At 40.9% G+C, this 16,580-nt stretch overlaps 1 protein-coding gene across 21 annotated transcripts in view; it reads left to right on the top strand.

Moving 5' to 3' along the window:
- ULK4 (unc-51 like kinase 4) overlaps nt 1-16,580 on the top strand; it is a 509,803-nt gene that overhangs the window by 204,597 nt on the left and 288,626 nt on the right. The gene's annotated exons all lie outside the window — the stretch shown is intronic.

The raw sequence follows: 16,580 nt of genomic DNA, 5'->3' as shown, positions 1-16,580 counted from the left end.
CGTCCCCTTCTCCTCCTGCCCCCAATCCCTTCTAGCATCAGAGTCTTTTCCAATGAGTCAACTCTTCACATGAGGTGGCCAAAGTACTGGAGTTTCAGCTTTAGCATCATTCCTTCCAAAGAACACCCAGGACTGATCTCCTTTAGAATGGACTGGTTAGATCTCCTTGCAGTCCAAGGGACTCTCAGGAGTCTTCCCCAACACCACATTTCAAAAGCATCAATTCTTCGATGCTCAGCTTTCTTCACAGTCCAACTCTCACATCCATACGTGACTATTCATAGCCCTGACTAGACGGACCTTTGTTGGCCAAGTAATGTCTCTCCTTTTGAATATGCTATCTAAGTTGGTCATAACTTTTCTTCCAAGGAGTAAGCGTCTTTTAATTTCATGGCTGCAGTCACCATCTGTAGTGATTTTGGAGCCCCCCAAAATAAATTCTGACACTGTTTCCCCATCTATTTCCCATGAAGTGATGGGACCGGATGCCATGATCTTCGTTTTCTGAATGTTGAGCTTTAAGCCAACTTTTTCACACTCCTCTTTCACTTTCATCAAAATGCTTTTGAGTTCCTCTTCACTTTCTGCCATAAGGGTGGTGTCATCTGCATATCTGAGGTTATTGATATTTCTCCCGGCAATCTTGATTCCAGCTTGTGCTTCTTCCAGTCCAGCGTTTCTCATGATGTACTCTGCATATAGGTTAAATAAGCAGGGTGACAATATACAGCCTTGACCATATACAGCCTTTTCCTATTTGGAACCAGTCTGTTGTTCCATGTCCAGTTCTAACTGTTGCTTCCTGACCTGCATACAGATTTCTCAAGAGGCAGGTCAGGTGGTCTGGTATTCCCATCTCTTTCAGAATTTTCCACAGTTTATTGTGATCCACACAGTCAAAGGCTTTGGCATAGTCAATAAAGCAGAAATAGATGTTTTTCTGGAACTCTTTTTTTCAATGATCCAGCAGATGTTGGCAATTTGATCTCTGGTTCCTCTGCCTTTTCTAAAACCAGCTTGAACATCTGGAAGTTCGTGGTTCACGTGTTGCTGAAGCCTGGCTTGGAGAATTTTGAGCATTACTTTACTAGCGTGTGAGATGAGTGCAATTGTGCAGTAGTTTGAACATTCTTTGGCATTGCCTTTCTTTGGGATTGGAATGAAAACGGACCTTTTCCAGTCCTGTGGCCACTGCTGAGTTTTCCAAATTTGCTGGCATATTGAGTGCAGCACTTTTACAGCATCATCTTTCAGGATTTGAAATAGCTCAACTGGAATTCCATCACCTCCACTAGCTTTGTTCGTAGTGATGCTTTCTAAGGCCCGCTTGACTTCACATCCCTATGGACTTGAGTTTGAGTGAACTCCTTGAGTTGGTGATGGACAGGGAGGCCTGGCATGCTGCAATTCTTGGGGTTGCAAAGATTCAGACATGACTGACGACTGAACTGAACTGAACTGACTTCATATTCCAGGATGTCTGGCTGTAGGTGAGTGATCACTCCATTGTGATTATCTTGGTCGTGAAGCTCTTTTTTGTACAGTTCTTCTGTGTATTCTTGCCACCTCTTCTTAATATCTTCTGCTTCTCTTAGGTCCATACCATTTCTGTCCTTTATCGAGCCCATCTTTGCATGAAATGTTCCCTTGGTATCTCTAATTTTCTTGAAGAGATCTCTAGTCTTTCCCATTCTGTTGTTTTCCTGTATTTCTTTGCATTGATCACTGAGGAAGGCTTTCTTATCTCTTCTTGCTGTTCTTTGGAACTCTGCATTCAGATGCTTATATCTTTCCTTTTCTCCTTTGTTTTTGCTTCTCTTCTTTTCACAGCTATTTGTAAGGCCTCCCCAGACAGCCATTTTGCTTTTTTGCATTTCTTTTCCACTGTACTTCAATTAAAAAGGAAAAAGTTGACTCTAATAACAAACAAAAAAGAAAGGTATGTAGATATGAGAACTAATATTTAATTGAACACGTGATGACATGGGAAATGTTTTTAATACTTAAAAAAACCCAATGTATGTAGTATGACTTGACTTTTTCTCTTACCCTGTATTATGATGTAATACACCTAATGGTTTGTAAGAATAGGCAGATTCCATTTCTAATTCCAGATCCATCCTTGGCTTTGTGAATGACTGTGGGCAGACTTGTTTCACTAGCTTAAGTGTCAATGTTTTCTTCTGTAAAATGGAGTCAGCTATGGTTATTAGACATAAAACCAGCCATGGCTGTCCAAGCAACACAAAGAATATGCACAAGAAGTGGTAACTATTATTTTAAAGATGAAGTTGGTCCCATGTCTTATATAAATCCAAAAACAAGGAAATAATACATTAAAACTTATTAATGATTTTCTTATAGTGCTTACATTAAAATATTTTATTTGTAATGCTTTGCTATTCTCCCCAGTAGAACATTCAATGAATATATTTTATTCCTCTGTATTTATATATTTTATGGAAATAATTTAATATGAATAGCTATAATTATTAAGGCTTTTGGTCATTTTGTATAATCAAGAAAAAGCATACAGTTCTTAAGTACATAGACACAGACTGGTGGTTCTATATAATATGAGTGACAATCTATAACCCGTCTTACAGTTTTTGTGGTCAGCAGGATAGCCTTTGGTTCAGTGGTTTCAAATTCTATTTTCGTCTGTTAGCACCAGTATCATGGATTGATCTTCAAAGTAGCTCCTGGAATGAGCTTGGGGATCCTAAAATTACTCAGTGTAATCAAAGTACAACTTATAGGAACTGAGACTGAACTGAAAATCTGAACAGCAAGAAGATGAAGCTATTCTTTTTGACTCTTTTCCATTTCATTCCCTTTGACGTCCTTACTTCCTACATCTGGTGAACTTTCAAGACTTCCAGGTTTTCTTTTTTTTTTTTTTGCCAGCTCTTTACTTATTGACATATTGGTGTTCCCTGGGTGTCTGTCCTCACTCTTTCCAAATTTAACTCATCTTCTTGTCCAGACTAGCCTTTCCCTGAAACATTGTCTTAATATTATATCTTAGAGCAGCTGAAAATCATGAATTCTGAAATTCATTAGCTGTGTACCTTGGATAAGGTTCAATTCTAATGTCCTCCTCTGTAAGGTTACTCATGCCCATCTCAGAGTGAGGATTAAGAAAGAGGTGAAGCCCTAAGCTCAGTGAGTTGTTGTATAGGAGCTTCTGCAGATGCGGTTCCTTGCTGTGATGTTTGTTGTTCTTGTGGCGGTCATGGCGGTGGCCCCCAGGACAAATGAAGTACTGGAGTCATTCTGAACTTCTTTCCTCTTCTCTCTCTCTCCTGCATCAGATAGATTTTCTTTTCTTTTTTTAAAAAAATATTTATTTCTGAGTCTTTGTTGTGACATGGGGAATCTAGTTTCCTGATTAGGGATCAAACCTGAACCCCCTGCATTGGGAGCATGGAGTCTTATCCCCTAGACCACCAGAGAAACCCCTGTATTTGACAGATTTTCAGGTCATGTTGATACAGCCTTGTTAATCTTCTCCTGTTTACTCCGGCTTTGGTTCTTAACACCTCTTGCGAGTCATCACTGGCAGCTAACTGCTCTTCCTGTTCCCAGTTCTTTTTGTGCTCCGCCCATCCTCTTGCTGTAGCCTGAAAGATCACTGTAAAAATGTAAAGCTGGTGATGGCATCCTGTTGCCTAGTCCTTCTCTTAGTGGCACCCAGTCACCCAGAGCAGGGGCATGTGCTGACTCATCAAACTTCTGCGAAAGGCCAGATAGTAAGCATTTTAGGCATCACCCGCCATGTGGTCTCTGCTGCAGCCACTCAGCTCTCTCACTGTAGTGTAAAGGCTGCTGCAGACAGGGTATAAAGGGATGAGCACGGCTGTGTTCCAATAAAACTTTATGGGAGTTGAAATTTGAATTTCATGCAGTTGTCATATATCATAAAATATTCTTCTTCTGATTTTTTTCCAACCATTTCGAAACCTGACAAGTATTCTTAGCTCGTGGGCCACACAGATACTGGCAGGTGGCAGGGTTTGGTCTGCAGGCTGAAGTTTACCAAATAAGTTAAGCTCACCAGCACAGATAACAAGATCTGCAGTCAGCCCTGGTTTAGTCCTCCAGCCTGATCTTGCGCTGCCTTCTCTTTACTTCTTCCACTTATGCGATAAACTTGCCTTTTCCGTGTCCTTAAGAAGCCATCCTGTTTTTACTTTCTCTCATGCTATTCCCTTTGCCCAGGGCGCAGCTCATTCTTGTCTGTCCTGTCTCCCCTTCTGCTCCATCCTTCATTCACTGTTGATCAATAACCTACTCCTCTTTCAGAGTTCAGCTGAAGCAGTCCTTACTCTGTGCAGTGCGGACACTGATCTAAGCTGCCGAGGTTTGTGTCTCAGCCCTACTTCTTGTCACTAGACCATTTCTTTGTGTCTCAGTTTCTCATTTAAAAAAAAAAAAGGATTTAGTCAACACCATCATCCCTATGGTTTCTCTTTGTTAGAATCCACTGAGCTAGCACATGGGCAGCACTGATCACAGTTATTGAGCCATCCACAATTACTCTGCACCTCAGATAGACGAGATGATTTCTATGATCCCTTCTTTAGCCTTTATAGCCATCTCTCATAGCACTTCTAACATTTGATGTAGCTCTTAGTGTGTTGTATTCAGTAATGATAGGCACTCAGTAATGTTTGTTGAGTGAGAGCAAAAAAAGGGAGAAATCTTAGCCTGACTTCAAGTGGATTCGAAAAAGATCTCTTGTTACTGCTTAACAGGACAAAAAGGAGCCATAGAAAATAAGCAGGTTTATGAAATTGAAAATAAAATTTAAAATATCTCATCTACAATTGGTGTTTTTAAAAAAATATTCATTTATTTGACTGCACCAGATCTTAGTTTCCACATGCGGAATCTTGCATTGTGGCATAGCGATCTAATTTCCTGACCAGGGGTCAAACCCAGGTCCCCTGCATTGGGAGCACAGAGTCTTAGCTACTGGACCACCAGGGAAGTCCCTACAAGTGCTACTTTTAGTGTTGAGCTCATGTCCGTAAGAGGAAAGAAATGCTGTCCACATAATATACAGTCTAGTGATTCTCTTAGGAACTTGCGTCCCAGCCTGACCTCTTACTGACTGTGTTTCTTTCTGTTCATTGTCTTTGCCAGTTTGGTGCAAGGATGAACATGCTTCTTACCCGTAGCTTCAATATATGTGGAGCTGTGGGACCAATACAGAACTGTGTCTTGAGGAGAGTGCCAAGGATGCAGTGAATTATTAGATCAAGAAGCCCAGCTGCAGAGCCACGGAGTTCAGAAAGAAAGAGGGTGAGGGCTCAGGACCCAGCACAGGAAGCACGGGGCTGTGTGTGGGGAGGCGGGGCCAAAGCCCTTGGCTGGTTAACAAGAGCATCATCGCCTGTGTAGGGACGGTTCCTGTAAGGCCACAGACGAAAAGGGACTATGGCTAGAATTAGAAGAAGTTAGAGATATCTTGTCAGTCATTCCATACACTGCATGGAGAGCCTCTGGACTGCTGCTTTTCCTTTTCATCTTTCGTACTATCTGTTATAGAAGCGTTCTGTTGCCTAGATTCATTCAACAGGTGTGGATTTTCACAGGGCTGTATTGGGCATCTATTGAGATAATAGAAAAGCATTTTGCAAACTTGCTAATGTAATGTTCTTCTTTTTCCACCTAAAATCTCCTTTCTGTTGGAAAACATTTGCTTTTTTACATAACCAAAGTGTCTCTTAACTGAACTTTGTGTCTTTCTCATGCTATTTTAGGCAATGGGAGATTTTGGTACTTCAGAGGCACATTCCGGTATGGCTCGTGTGCTCGTTTAATTCTCACACTTTCTCAGCAAATGAAGCAGTCGGCTTTATAACTGGATTAAATTGTTTTTATATTGTATATGTTTTGGGACTGCTGGGGTGCAGATTTCTTCTGGGAAGAAGTGTGATGCCTGTTCCATGGAGGATTGTGTAGATCTTTGTAAAATAACCAGGTCTGAAATTCTGTGTTGTAAAGCTGCTAAAATCTTAACCCTGCCTTTTTGGGTTGCTGGGGAAATAAGTCTTTCTATGCGTCCTTGTATTGGGAAGGCTTCTGCAGTTCTCTGTAAGGCAATTAGCAAGCATTGCAAGCAAGGGCAAACATTTCAAGGAGAAACATCATAAATTTTCTTGCTTTCAAGATAGACATAATATTATGCCATAACTAAATGTTATGAAACCATTTCCTTTTGAAGGTGATTCACTGAACTGATAATTTGAAATTCAGCTAATGTTAGAGACTTTTTATTTAAAATGACTGTTGTTGGCCCACTTAGCTGGTGAATTATGTAAGCCATAAGAAACAAAAAAAGCTTTGTTTGTAGTCTCGTGCTCAGTTGTGAACAAATATGAAATCTAAAACTCGTACCCAGTGTTGTTGGAAAGCTAACCAATGTCCAGCATCTACTTTGAGGTTTGTACACAAGTTGGTCAGAAGCAGCTTATTCAAAGAATCAAATCTGAATTATATTTTTTTTTAAAAAGGAGGTGGGGTAAGATGGGACTGAGGTGGAGGCAAGGTCAGGTCTGTAATGGGCAGAATTCTAAGATAAACTTCAAGGCTCCAAGCCCATCTTCTCCCAGTTATTCAGTGAAAAGACTAATTTATTGCTGCTGTGAGGGGATATTGCAGATGTCATTAAGGTCCCAAACTAGTTGACCTTAAAATACGGAGATCATTTCTGGTGGACCTGACTAATCATATGAGCCATTTAAATCTGACCTAGAGGTCAGAGACGTATCAGTTAGAGAGATCTGAAGCTTGAGAAGGATTTTACATGGAGGAGATTCCCCATTGCTGGTTTTGGAGATGGAAGGGGCCACATGACAAGGAATGAGAATGGCCTCAGGAACCTGAGAGGGATCCCTGGCTGATGGCCAACAAGGAAATAGGGACTTGGGTTCTACAACTGCAAGGAACTGAATTCTGTCAGTAGTAAGATTGAAATTGGACCCCTTCTACCCTCCAATTGAGAACTTAACCCAGTTGGCATCTTGATTCTAGACCTTTGATACTCTGAGTAGATAACCCAGCCATGCTGAACTAGACTTCTGACCTGCAGACCTTTGAACTAGTCAGTGGGTGTGTTTTAAGCCGTGAATTTTATGGTAATATGTTATGCACCAACTGACAGCTAATCCGAGGCCTCAGTCACGTCTCCGTTGCATCACTGCAGTAGCGTATGAACTGGTCTCTCTGATTCTGCATTGGTGTTAGTCAAATTATCTGGTGAAGAAACAGATTTTGAAATTTCAACACGCTGCAGCCCCACACCACGCCCATGGCAGATTGTGTTTTATAAAGATGGCTGCAAAAGCATCTCCTGCCCCGTGCTCTTCTGTTACGTGACAGTGCCTCTCCTCCTTCAGATGGCTCTAGTTCCCTCCACCTGAATCTGGGCTGGACTTTTTTAACCTCTTACTGTTTTCAAGTGATGCTCTGTGTTCCAAGGTTCAGCTACAAAAGGTCATGCAGTTTCAGCCTGGTTCTCTCCGAAGGCTCCTGCTTGGCACTCAGCTGCCACGCTGTGAGAGGCCACGCCACGTGGACAGGGCAGTACTGGGTGATCCAGTCAACAGAATTGACAGCCTTCCTTGAGTCATCCCAGCCCAGATACCAGACATGTGAATAGAGAAGCCTTCAGATAATTACAGTCTCTAAGCTGGTCTAGTCAACCCCAACCATTGTGTCTCCCCGGCTGAGGCCTCAAACACTGGGGACAAAGATAGGTCATCCCCAGTGTGCCCTGTCCAGATTTCACCACCCACAGAAGCCATGGACGTGACAAAGTAGTCATTGCTTTCTGATGCTGCATTTGGGGTTGGTTTGTTAAGCAGCAGCAGATAGCTGGAATAAACATTTTTCTAAAATGCCATGAAAGTGAAATTAAAAAAAAAAAAAACAAACCCAGAATATGAGCAGAAATCAAATAGTGTCAGTTCTATGCTACTCTGTTGGTCTAAGCACTTTCAAACCTGCCAAGATTCAAAAAGAGAGGACACAGACCCCACTTTTAAAAGAGAGGAGACTCGAAGACTTCAGGAGCCATTAAAAAAGAAAAGCCTTTACATTTTGAGATAAATTTAGCTTTGTGGAAAAGTTACAAAAATGTTGCAGAAAATGTCCATATATCCTTCACCCAGCCTCCCCTGGTGGTAACATCTTATGGAGCCATAGTACAACTTTCAAGACCAGGAAATGAGCATTGATAGACTTTGTTGTTCGGTTGCTCACGCATGTCCAACTCTTTGCAACCCCATGGACTGCAGCATGCCAGGCTTCTCTGTCCTTCACCATCTCCTGGAGCTTGCTCATACTTAATGTCCATTGAGTCGATGATTAAATTGTTTTAATTTAATCCAAACATCTTGTCCTCTGTCGTCCCCTTCTCCTCCTGCCTTCAGTCTTTCCCAGCAGCAGGGTCTTTTAAATGAGTTGGCTCTTCACATCAGGGGGCCAAGTTTTGGAGCTTCAGCTTCAGTCCTTCCAGTGAATATTCAGGGTTGATTACCTTTAGGATTGACTGGTTTGGTCTCCTTGTAGTCCAAGGGACTCTCAAGAGTGTTCTCCAACACCACAGCTCAAAAACATCAATTCTTCAGTACTCAACCTTCCTTGTTGTCCAACTCTCACATCCATACATGACTATTGGAAAAGCTACTGGAAAAACCAGTAGTTTTTTGTTTTTTTTTTTATACTATACTTTGACTATACGGACCTTTGTTGGCAAAGTGATGTCTTTGCTTTTTAATACACTGTCTAGGTTTGTCACAGCTTTTCTTCCAAGGAGAAACATCTTTCACTGTCAGCTAATCTGCAGATTTTACTCCAGTTTTGCCAGTTTTCCCAGTACTGTCCTTTCTCTGGTCCCAGGTCCAATCTAGGACCCCACACTGCATTTAGTTTCGACTTCTTAGTCTGCTCCAATCTGGGACAGTTCTCACCCTTCTGTTGTCTTTTTAAAAAAGATTTTTTTTTTGTTTGTTTTAATTGTAGGATAATCACAACATTCTAATGGTTTTTACCATACATCAATATGAATCAGCCATAGGTATGCTTTTGTCCTCTCCCTCCTGAACCCCCCTCCCATCTCCCTCCTCACCCTGTCACTTCTGGTTGTCCCAGAGCACTGGGTTTGGGTGCCCTCCATCATACATCAGACATGCACTGGTTATCTGTTTTACTGTGAAGAGGAACTAAAAAGCCTCTTGATGAAAGTGAAAGAGGAGAGTGAAAAAAATGGCTTAAAGCTCAACATTCAGAAAACTAAGATCATGGCATCTAGTCCCATCACTTCATGGGAAATAGATGGGGAAACAGTGGAAACAGTGTCAGACTTTATTTTTTTGGGCTCCAAAATCACTACAGATGGTGACTGCAGCCATCAAATTAAAAGACGCTTACTCCTTGGAAGGAAAGTTATGACCAACCTAGATAGCATATTCAAAAGCAGAGACATTACTTTGTCAACAAAGGTCCATCTAGTCAAGGCTATGGTTTTTCCTGTGGTCATGTATGGCTGTGCGAGTTGGACTGTGAAGAAAGCTGAGCGCCGAAGAATTGATGCTTTTGAACTGTGGTGTTGGAGAAGACTCTTGAGAGTCCCTTGGACTGCAAGGAGATCCAACCAGTCCATCCTAAAGCAGATCAGCCCTGGGATTTCTTTGGAAGGAATGATGCTAAAGCTGAAACTCCAGTACTTTGGCCACCTCATGCGAAAAGTTGACTCATTGGAAAAGACTCTGATGCTGGGAGGGATTGGGGGCAGGAGGAGAAGGGGACGCCAGAGGATGAGATGGCTGGATCGCATCACGGACTCGATGGATGTGAGTTTGAGTGAACTCCGGGAGCTGGTGATGGACAGGGAGGCCTGGCGTGCTGCGATTCATGGGGTTGCAAAGAGTCGGACATGACTAAGTGACTGGATTGAACTGAACTGAGTCCACTTATTTCAATGCTATTCTCTCAAATCATCCCATTGTCTCCTTCACACAGATGTAAAGAACAGACCTTCTGTTGTCTTTCATAACTAACACTTTCGACATATATGAGTGGTTATTTTGTAAGATGCCTCTCACATTTGCTTGAATTTTTCATGGTTATATTAGTGTTGTGCATTTTTCATAAACATACCCCAGAAGTGAGGCTGTGCCTTCCTTGAAGCATGATACCAGGGTGTACATGACGTCGGTATGTCTGACTCCTGGTGATGTGAAATGTGCTCCCTGGGGAAGGTGGTTTCTGCCAGGATGCCCCACTGTAGACGTCTCATGGACAGGTCCTGTGATGCAGATGTTCTGTTTGTCGTCATGTGCTGGTGGGGCCATGTTTTGAAACTGCCATAAAGTTTAAATTTATCATCAGGTCTAACATGAAAATGTAATCTTTCCAGTTTCTGTCACTATATTGTCATAGATCTGTGGCTGTTGGCAGGCTGGCTCTGGCCTGCAGACCATTCTTTGAGGAGCGATGTTCTAGCTTGCACTCCTTCACCAGTTCCTTTTTCCTGTTACTGTCAGATTGGAGTTTTAATAACAAATCCAACTGTGTCCTTCAGCTTAAAATCCGTTGGAGGTTTCCCATCGTTTCAGGGTGAAAGCCACACTTGCGAGCATGACAGTTATGTTGTTTCTTTACTGATTAGCCTTCTCTGAATCTCTTCACCACCATCTCCAGGTAAGCACACCAGTCTCCACACACTGTAACGGGCCCCTCCCCTGTCTTTCAAGGCTCATGATCACCTGCTTTCAGTCGTCTGGGCTCCTCACTAAGTTCTCCCCATGTCTAGTCACCTGTACCCTGTGCATATATCTGATGGAAGTTGAGTTTTGTTTTCTTGTTTGGTTATGTATCTGTCAAGCCATTTAAAATGTTTTCATTGAGATATAGTTGATTTACGATGTTGTGTTGCAGGTGTACAGCAAAGTGACTCAGTTTTACATATACATATAGTCAGTTTTTTAAGATTCTTTTCCGACATAGGTCAGTACAGAGTACTGAGTATAGTTCCCTGTGCCATACAGTAGGTCCTTATTATCTATTTTATATGTAGTTGTGTGTGTGTGTCAATCCCAATTCCCAATTTATCCCTCCCATTCCCCCATTAACCATAAGATTGTTTTCTACATCTGTAACTCAGTTTCTGTTTTGTAAATAAGTGCATTTGTACCATTCTTGCAGATTCCACATTTAAGTGCTATTATATGACATCTGTTTGTCAGATATTTGTCAAGCCATTTGACTGAGCTTGAAGGCATTGATTTTGAGCTGTAAGATTAGCTCATGATAAGGGTTCAAAAGTGTTAATCATAACCTGACATAGTATCCAGGAAGAAGGAACGTCCCCAGTACTAAGTAAGAGCTTTATGACTAGACGGATTCCAGGACGGCAGAGACGGCGGAGAAGCCTTTGGGGAGGACATTGTTCCTGAAGGATGGGAGTGACTGGTGAGGACTGTGGCTCTAGGCTCGTGGCCCTTCCTCTGTGCTGTTTCCACCCTGGGAGCAGATTAAAGCCTTCAAGTGAGGAAGCGAGCTCAAGACAGTGTAACTCCATGGGTAGACCCCCATGTTTCTGTAGACATGTTGTATCACTTTTGGAGGCCACTTTTCTCACCTGTATAACTGAGCAAAAAGCAGATGGAGATCCTCTGCCTGCTGTTTTTCTTAAAAAAAAAAAAAAAAAAAGGAAAGAAAAGCTTTTTTTTAACAAAAAGCTAATAATAGTTTGAAATTCAACCCAACCTACTGCTGTATCTCTCTGAACAGAACTAGAGTGATCTCCCTGTACCAGTTTTCCCTACCTAAGTTGCCCCTAGTCTTTTATATCTAAATATTGCTAGTTTATATTTTGCCCTCTTTTCAAAGTATATGAAAAGTAATTGTGCCAGAAAATAGAGAAAACCAAGGCCATCCTGACTCCATAGGTCACTCAATAACTTTACCTCAAAAGCCATTGTTTTTTCTTACATCAAAAGTGTTGACCTATTATTTAAAGTATGAATCCTTTTGGTTATCATTTAGCTTGGTTTGTGATAAAATTTTCTTGTAAATTTGTGCTTATGGCTTCCATAGTTAGATCTCAACCAAGTATTTTTCAGAATTTAAATATATGGTATTTTAAATGAGTTATCAAACATCAGTAAATACTTTAAAATTTTTATTGATACATAATTTATCAATTAATAAAATAATTCATTAATTAAAAATTAAAACATTTTCCCAACACCAATGGCAACATTTGCTTTAAGAACGGGGGGGGGGGGGGGGGGGGTGCGGTTAGAATTCCAAATAATATAGCCTAAAGATTTTCACAAGTTCATTTAAAATTTTCTAACGCAAACAGTACCTGTTTTGTTAATAACATGAACCACAGATATACAAAAATCCCAGTGAATCTCCTGAAACAAACTTTGTAAGGAAAATTCTTTCATCATACACACTCTTATCATTAATTACACCATTAGGGGGAAAATAACCCCTCCCCTAACCTCCCGCCCCCACTCCCCCCCCCCCAAAAAAAAAAAAAAAAAAAAAAAACCAGCGTAAAGTAGTCCCAGGAATGGAATTTAGAAATGGCAGTATATTCAACTTAATCATCTGGAATTACTTAAACACAGTGTGCTTAGATGGCTAACATAAAGAAAGAAAAGTTTACTACAGTTAATAACTTCACAATCCTTTGAAGATGTGGGATAATTTCAAAAAGATCTCTACTTTGTTTTTGGTTTAGAAAATTCAGATAAATCTTGCCCTTCCTGTCCTCAGGCTGTCCATAAGCCATAGCATTTTCATTCTTTTCAATTTTAGGAAATAACAGACTGATGTAGTAAAATGATCCTGGTCATTTAAATCATGGGGGCCAACCACAACAGAACCCCCAAATAAGGTCGCCTTTTGCATCATGATTTTCCAAAGTCTGGTATAATGATTTAAGACTTTCTGCCTGAATAATTCCCTGAGAATCAGCCACATCCGTGTTGTTCAGAGGTAAGCCTCATCCTCCCTGGTCTACAGAGGCCCAAGCCCTGGGGCTGCTCCCCGGAATACCAAGTCAGAGGAGGAGCACTGCATTATTCAGAGCACATAAAGGGTTTGGTCATTTGAGAACTGAGCTACTAATTGGACCAGTGGTGATATGAAAGGAGATGCATTAAGTAAGCAGACCCAGTTTTTAAAATCAAAATTTAAGAACATGTTAAAAACTAAGGTCTCTGAAGCAGCCTGAAATCTGTGGAGTTCAGATGTTTTTTATACAACTCACAATAAAACAAACTGTATTTTAGGTCACTACCCAGTCCACATATAAGTGAAATAAAAATGCCACAGAAACAATAGTATGTGTGATACCTTTAGATATCTGTTTTATTATTTTAAATTTAAGAAAATGCTAGTCAGTACTCATTGCCCACTTATCGGTCACTTCCCACAGTCTGAAAAACTGATGCATTTTAGATAGTTGTAAGTGTTTGCAGCCACCCCTGTCCCATACCTGTTTTAGCATTCTTTTGGGATTACATGTGAGGTTAGTTCATGGGTCACAGAAAATGTCATAGAAAAAAATTTTTTTTCCACTAAAAGTGATTTTTTTTTTTAACCTTGAGTTCGCTTTTAATTTTCCAGACGTGGCTCTAAATGATGTGTTAGTCAGATCAAAGAACAAAATTGTTCTGGTTGATTGTGTTCAGAAGAATGTAAGGATCGGACTGTTAGAACTTTAAAAGAGTCTTAAGAGGTAGTGGAGATCAGCCTGCTTGTCATGCAGAGACCTGGAGATGAACTAGTTTCAATTTTTAAGATTGAATTAAGGTCATTTGTGTAGTCATATGACATAGTAGCAAAGAACCTGCCTGCTAATGCAGGAGACACAAGAGACAGGGATTTGATCCCTGGGTCTGGAAGATCCCCTGGAGGAGAGCATGGAAACCCACTCCAGTATTCTTGCCTGGCGAATACCATGGACAGAGGAGCCTGGAGGGCTACATAGGGTCTCAAAGGGTCGGACACGACTGAAGCAACGCAGCATGCACACATGTTGGTAATAGAAGATATTTTAAAATACAGTCATAAAAAGTCTGGCATTGTGAGTGTCTGCTTCTGGATCTGAATGTTGGAGTAGGGCTGTGACACAGGGAGCTGTCACTCCTTGGTACCACTGAGGAAGCAGTGGTGCCTGTGTCCCTGTGACATTTTTGGCTTTTGGTTGCTAGGGCAACCAAACTCAGAGATGTATGTGCTTAGCTCTTTTAGGCCTGGGCCTGATAAGAGTATATATCACAAAAATTTCAGAAGACCAATTTAGGAAATGGTGAGGTTAATATCTAGGAAACAAGGAAGAGGAATAAGGATGTGTTGACCTAAAGTTGCATTTGGTCCTGAGTTTGTGCATTTCCTATCCTACCCACTCATGGTATAAGGAGGTCCATCTTCATTCCTGAGCCTGCAGTTGCCCAGGAAAGTGAGAGAATGTCAGTGAATTTAACCAGATCAGATCAGATCAGATCAGTCACTCAGTCATGTCTGACTCTTTGCGACCCCATGAATCACAGCACTCCAGGCCTCCCTGTCCATCACCAACTCCCGGAGTTCACTCAGACTCACGTCCATTGAGTCAGTGATGCCATCCAGCCATCTCATCCTCTGTCGTCCCCTTCTCCTCTTGCCCCCAATCCCTCCCAGCATCAGAGTCTTTTCCAATGAGTCAACTCTTTGCATGAGGTGGCCAAAGTACTGGAGTTTCAGCTTTAGCATCATTCCTTCCAAAGAAATCCCAGGGCTGATCTCCTTCAGAATGGACTGGTTGGATCTCCTTGCAGTCCAAGGGACTCTCAAGAGTCTTCTCCAACACCACAGTTCATAAGCATCAATTCTTCCACGCTCAGCCTTCTTCACAGTCCAACTCTCACATCCATACATGACCACAGGAAAAACCATAGCCTTGACTAGACGAACCTTTGTTGGCAAAGTAATGTCTCTGCTTTTGAATATGCCATCTAGGTTGGTCATAACTTTCCTTCCAAGGAGTAAGCGTCTTTTAATTTCATGGCTGCAGTCACCATCTGTAGTGATTTTGGAGCCCAGAAAAATAAAGTCTGACACTGTTTCCACTGTTTCCCCATCTATTTCCCATGAAGTGATGGGACCAGATGCCATGATCTTCGTTTTCTGAATGTTGAGCTTTAAGCCTACTTTTTCACTCTCCACTTTCACTTTCATCAAGAGGCTTTTGAATTCCTCTTCACTTTCTGCCATAAGGGTGGTGTCATCTGCATATCTGAGGTTATTGAGATTTCTCCCGGCAATCTTGATTCCAGCTTGTGTTTCTTCCAGTCCAGCATTTCTCATGATGTACTCTGCATATAAGTTAAATAAACAGGGTGACAATATACAGCCTTGACGAACTCCTTTTTCTATTTGGAATCAGTCTGTTGTTCCATGTCCAGTTCTAACTGTTGCTTCCTGACCTGCATACAAATTTCTCAAGAGGCAGATCAGGTGGTCTGGTATTCCCATCTCTTTCAGAATTTTCCACAGTTTATTGTGATCCACACAGTCAAACATTTCCCCTATGATCTATAGAGACTATAGAAAATAATCACGTTTATTTTTGCTAGATACTGAGCTAGGGCTTTCTAAGTGTGTCTGTCTTTGGGGATTCACTCTGTAGCTAGCTTTTCCTTAACAGATATTTGTAATATACTGTGATTTTTTTTTTTTTTTTTTTTTTTGCTAGTCTCATAGGCTTTTCTTTTATCAATGTAGTATTATAGACAAACAAGCTCCAGGAAGGCCAGATGATAAATTCCCTTTCTATCCACCTGACATCCTCTGTGAAATAGACAAACAGCCCATACCTACAACGAAAGGAATATGCTTGTCTTAAGCGCTGTGGTTTATCCTACAAAGTCAATTCTAGTCAAGTTAAGGAATTTTATTTTCTTTTTAAACTGAAGGAGGATCAACAAATTGTAGTTTATGGGCCTAATATGGGAAACTGCCTGTTTTTGTAAATAAAATTTTATTGGAACACAGCCATGCTTATTAATTTATAGATTATTTATACCTACCTTTATACTATTGTGACAGAGGTAATTGTTGCTATAGAGACTGTGTGGCCTGCGAAGCCTAGAATATTTACTATTTGGCCCTTTACAGAGAAAGTTCTCTGACCCTTGTACTAAAGGAATATTTAGAGATTGAAGTATTGTTCTTAAAAAACTATCCCTTTTGAATAAAGGCTATTTTCCCTTAAATTGCTTGGAGAAAGTCTTCTGTTACAAATAGATAACAGCTTATAACTAGGTTTGATGAAAGTGCCTAGAAGCTATTGTGCGATTGGTGTCTACTTTTTTTAAAGTTAAAGATCATTAAACATCACTGTACATTAAATCATTAATGTTGAGAAAATAACTAATGAGGTATATAGGAAAGATTACAGTGTGGCAAGCTTATAATTTAACTACATGATGGATAGGTTACATTATTTCAGCTGGCATTGCCTATTTTGATAGTCTTTATAATAACTGTGAATTTTTATTACATTT

This window comes from Bubalus kerabau, chromosome 20, assembly GCF_029407905.1.
Source record: "Bubalus kerabau isolate K-KA32 ecotype Philippines breed swamp buffalo chromosome 20, PCC_UOA_SB_1v2, whole genome shotgun sequence".
Taxonomy (NCBI): domain Eukaryota; kingdom Metazoa; phylum Chordata; class Mammalia; order Artiodactyla; family Bovidae; genus Bubalus; species Bubalus kerabau.
The sequence above is the reverse complement of the archived record's forward strand: the minus strand, read 5'-3'. Positions and strand labels throughout refer to the sequence as shown.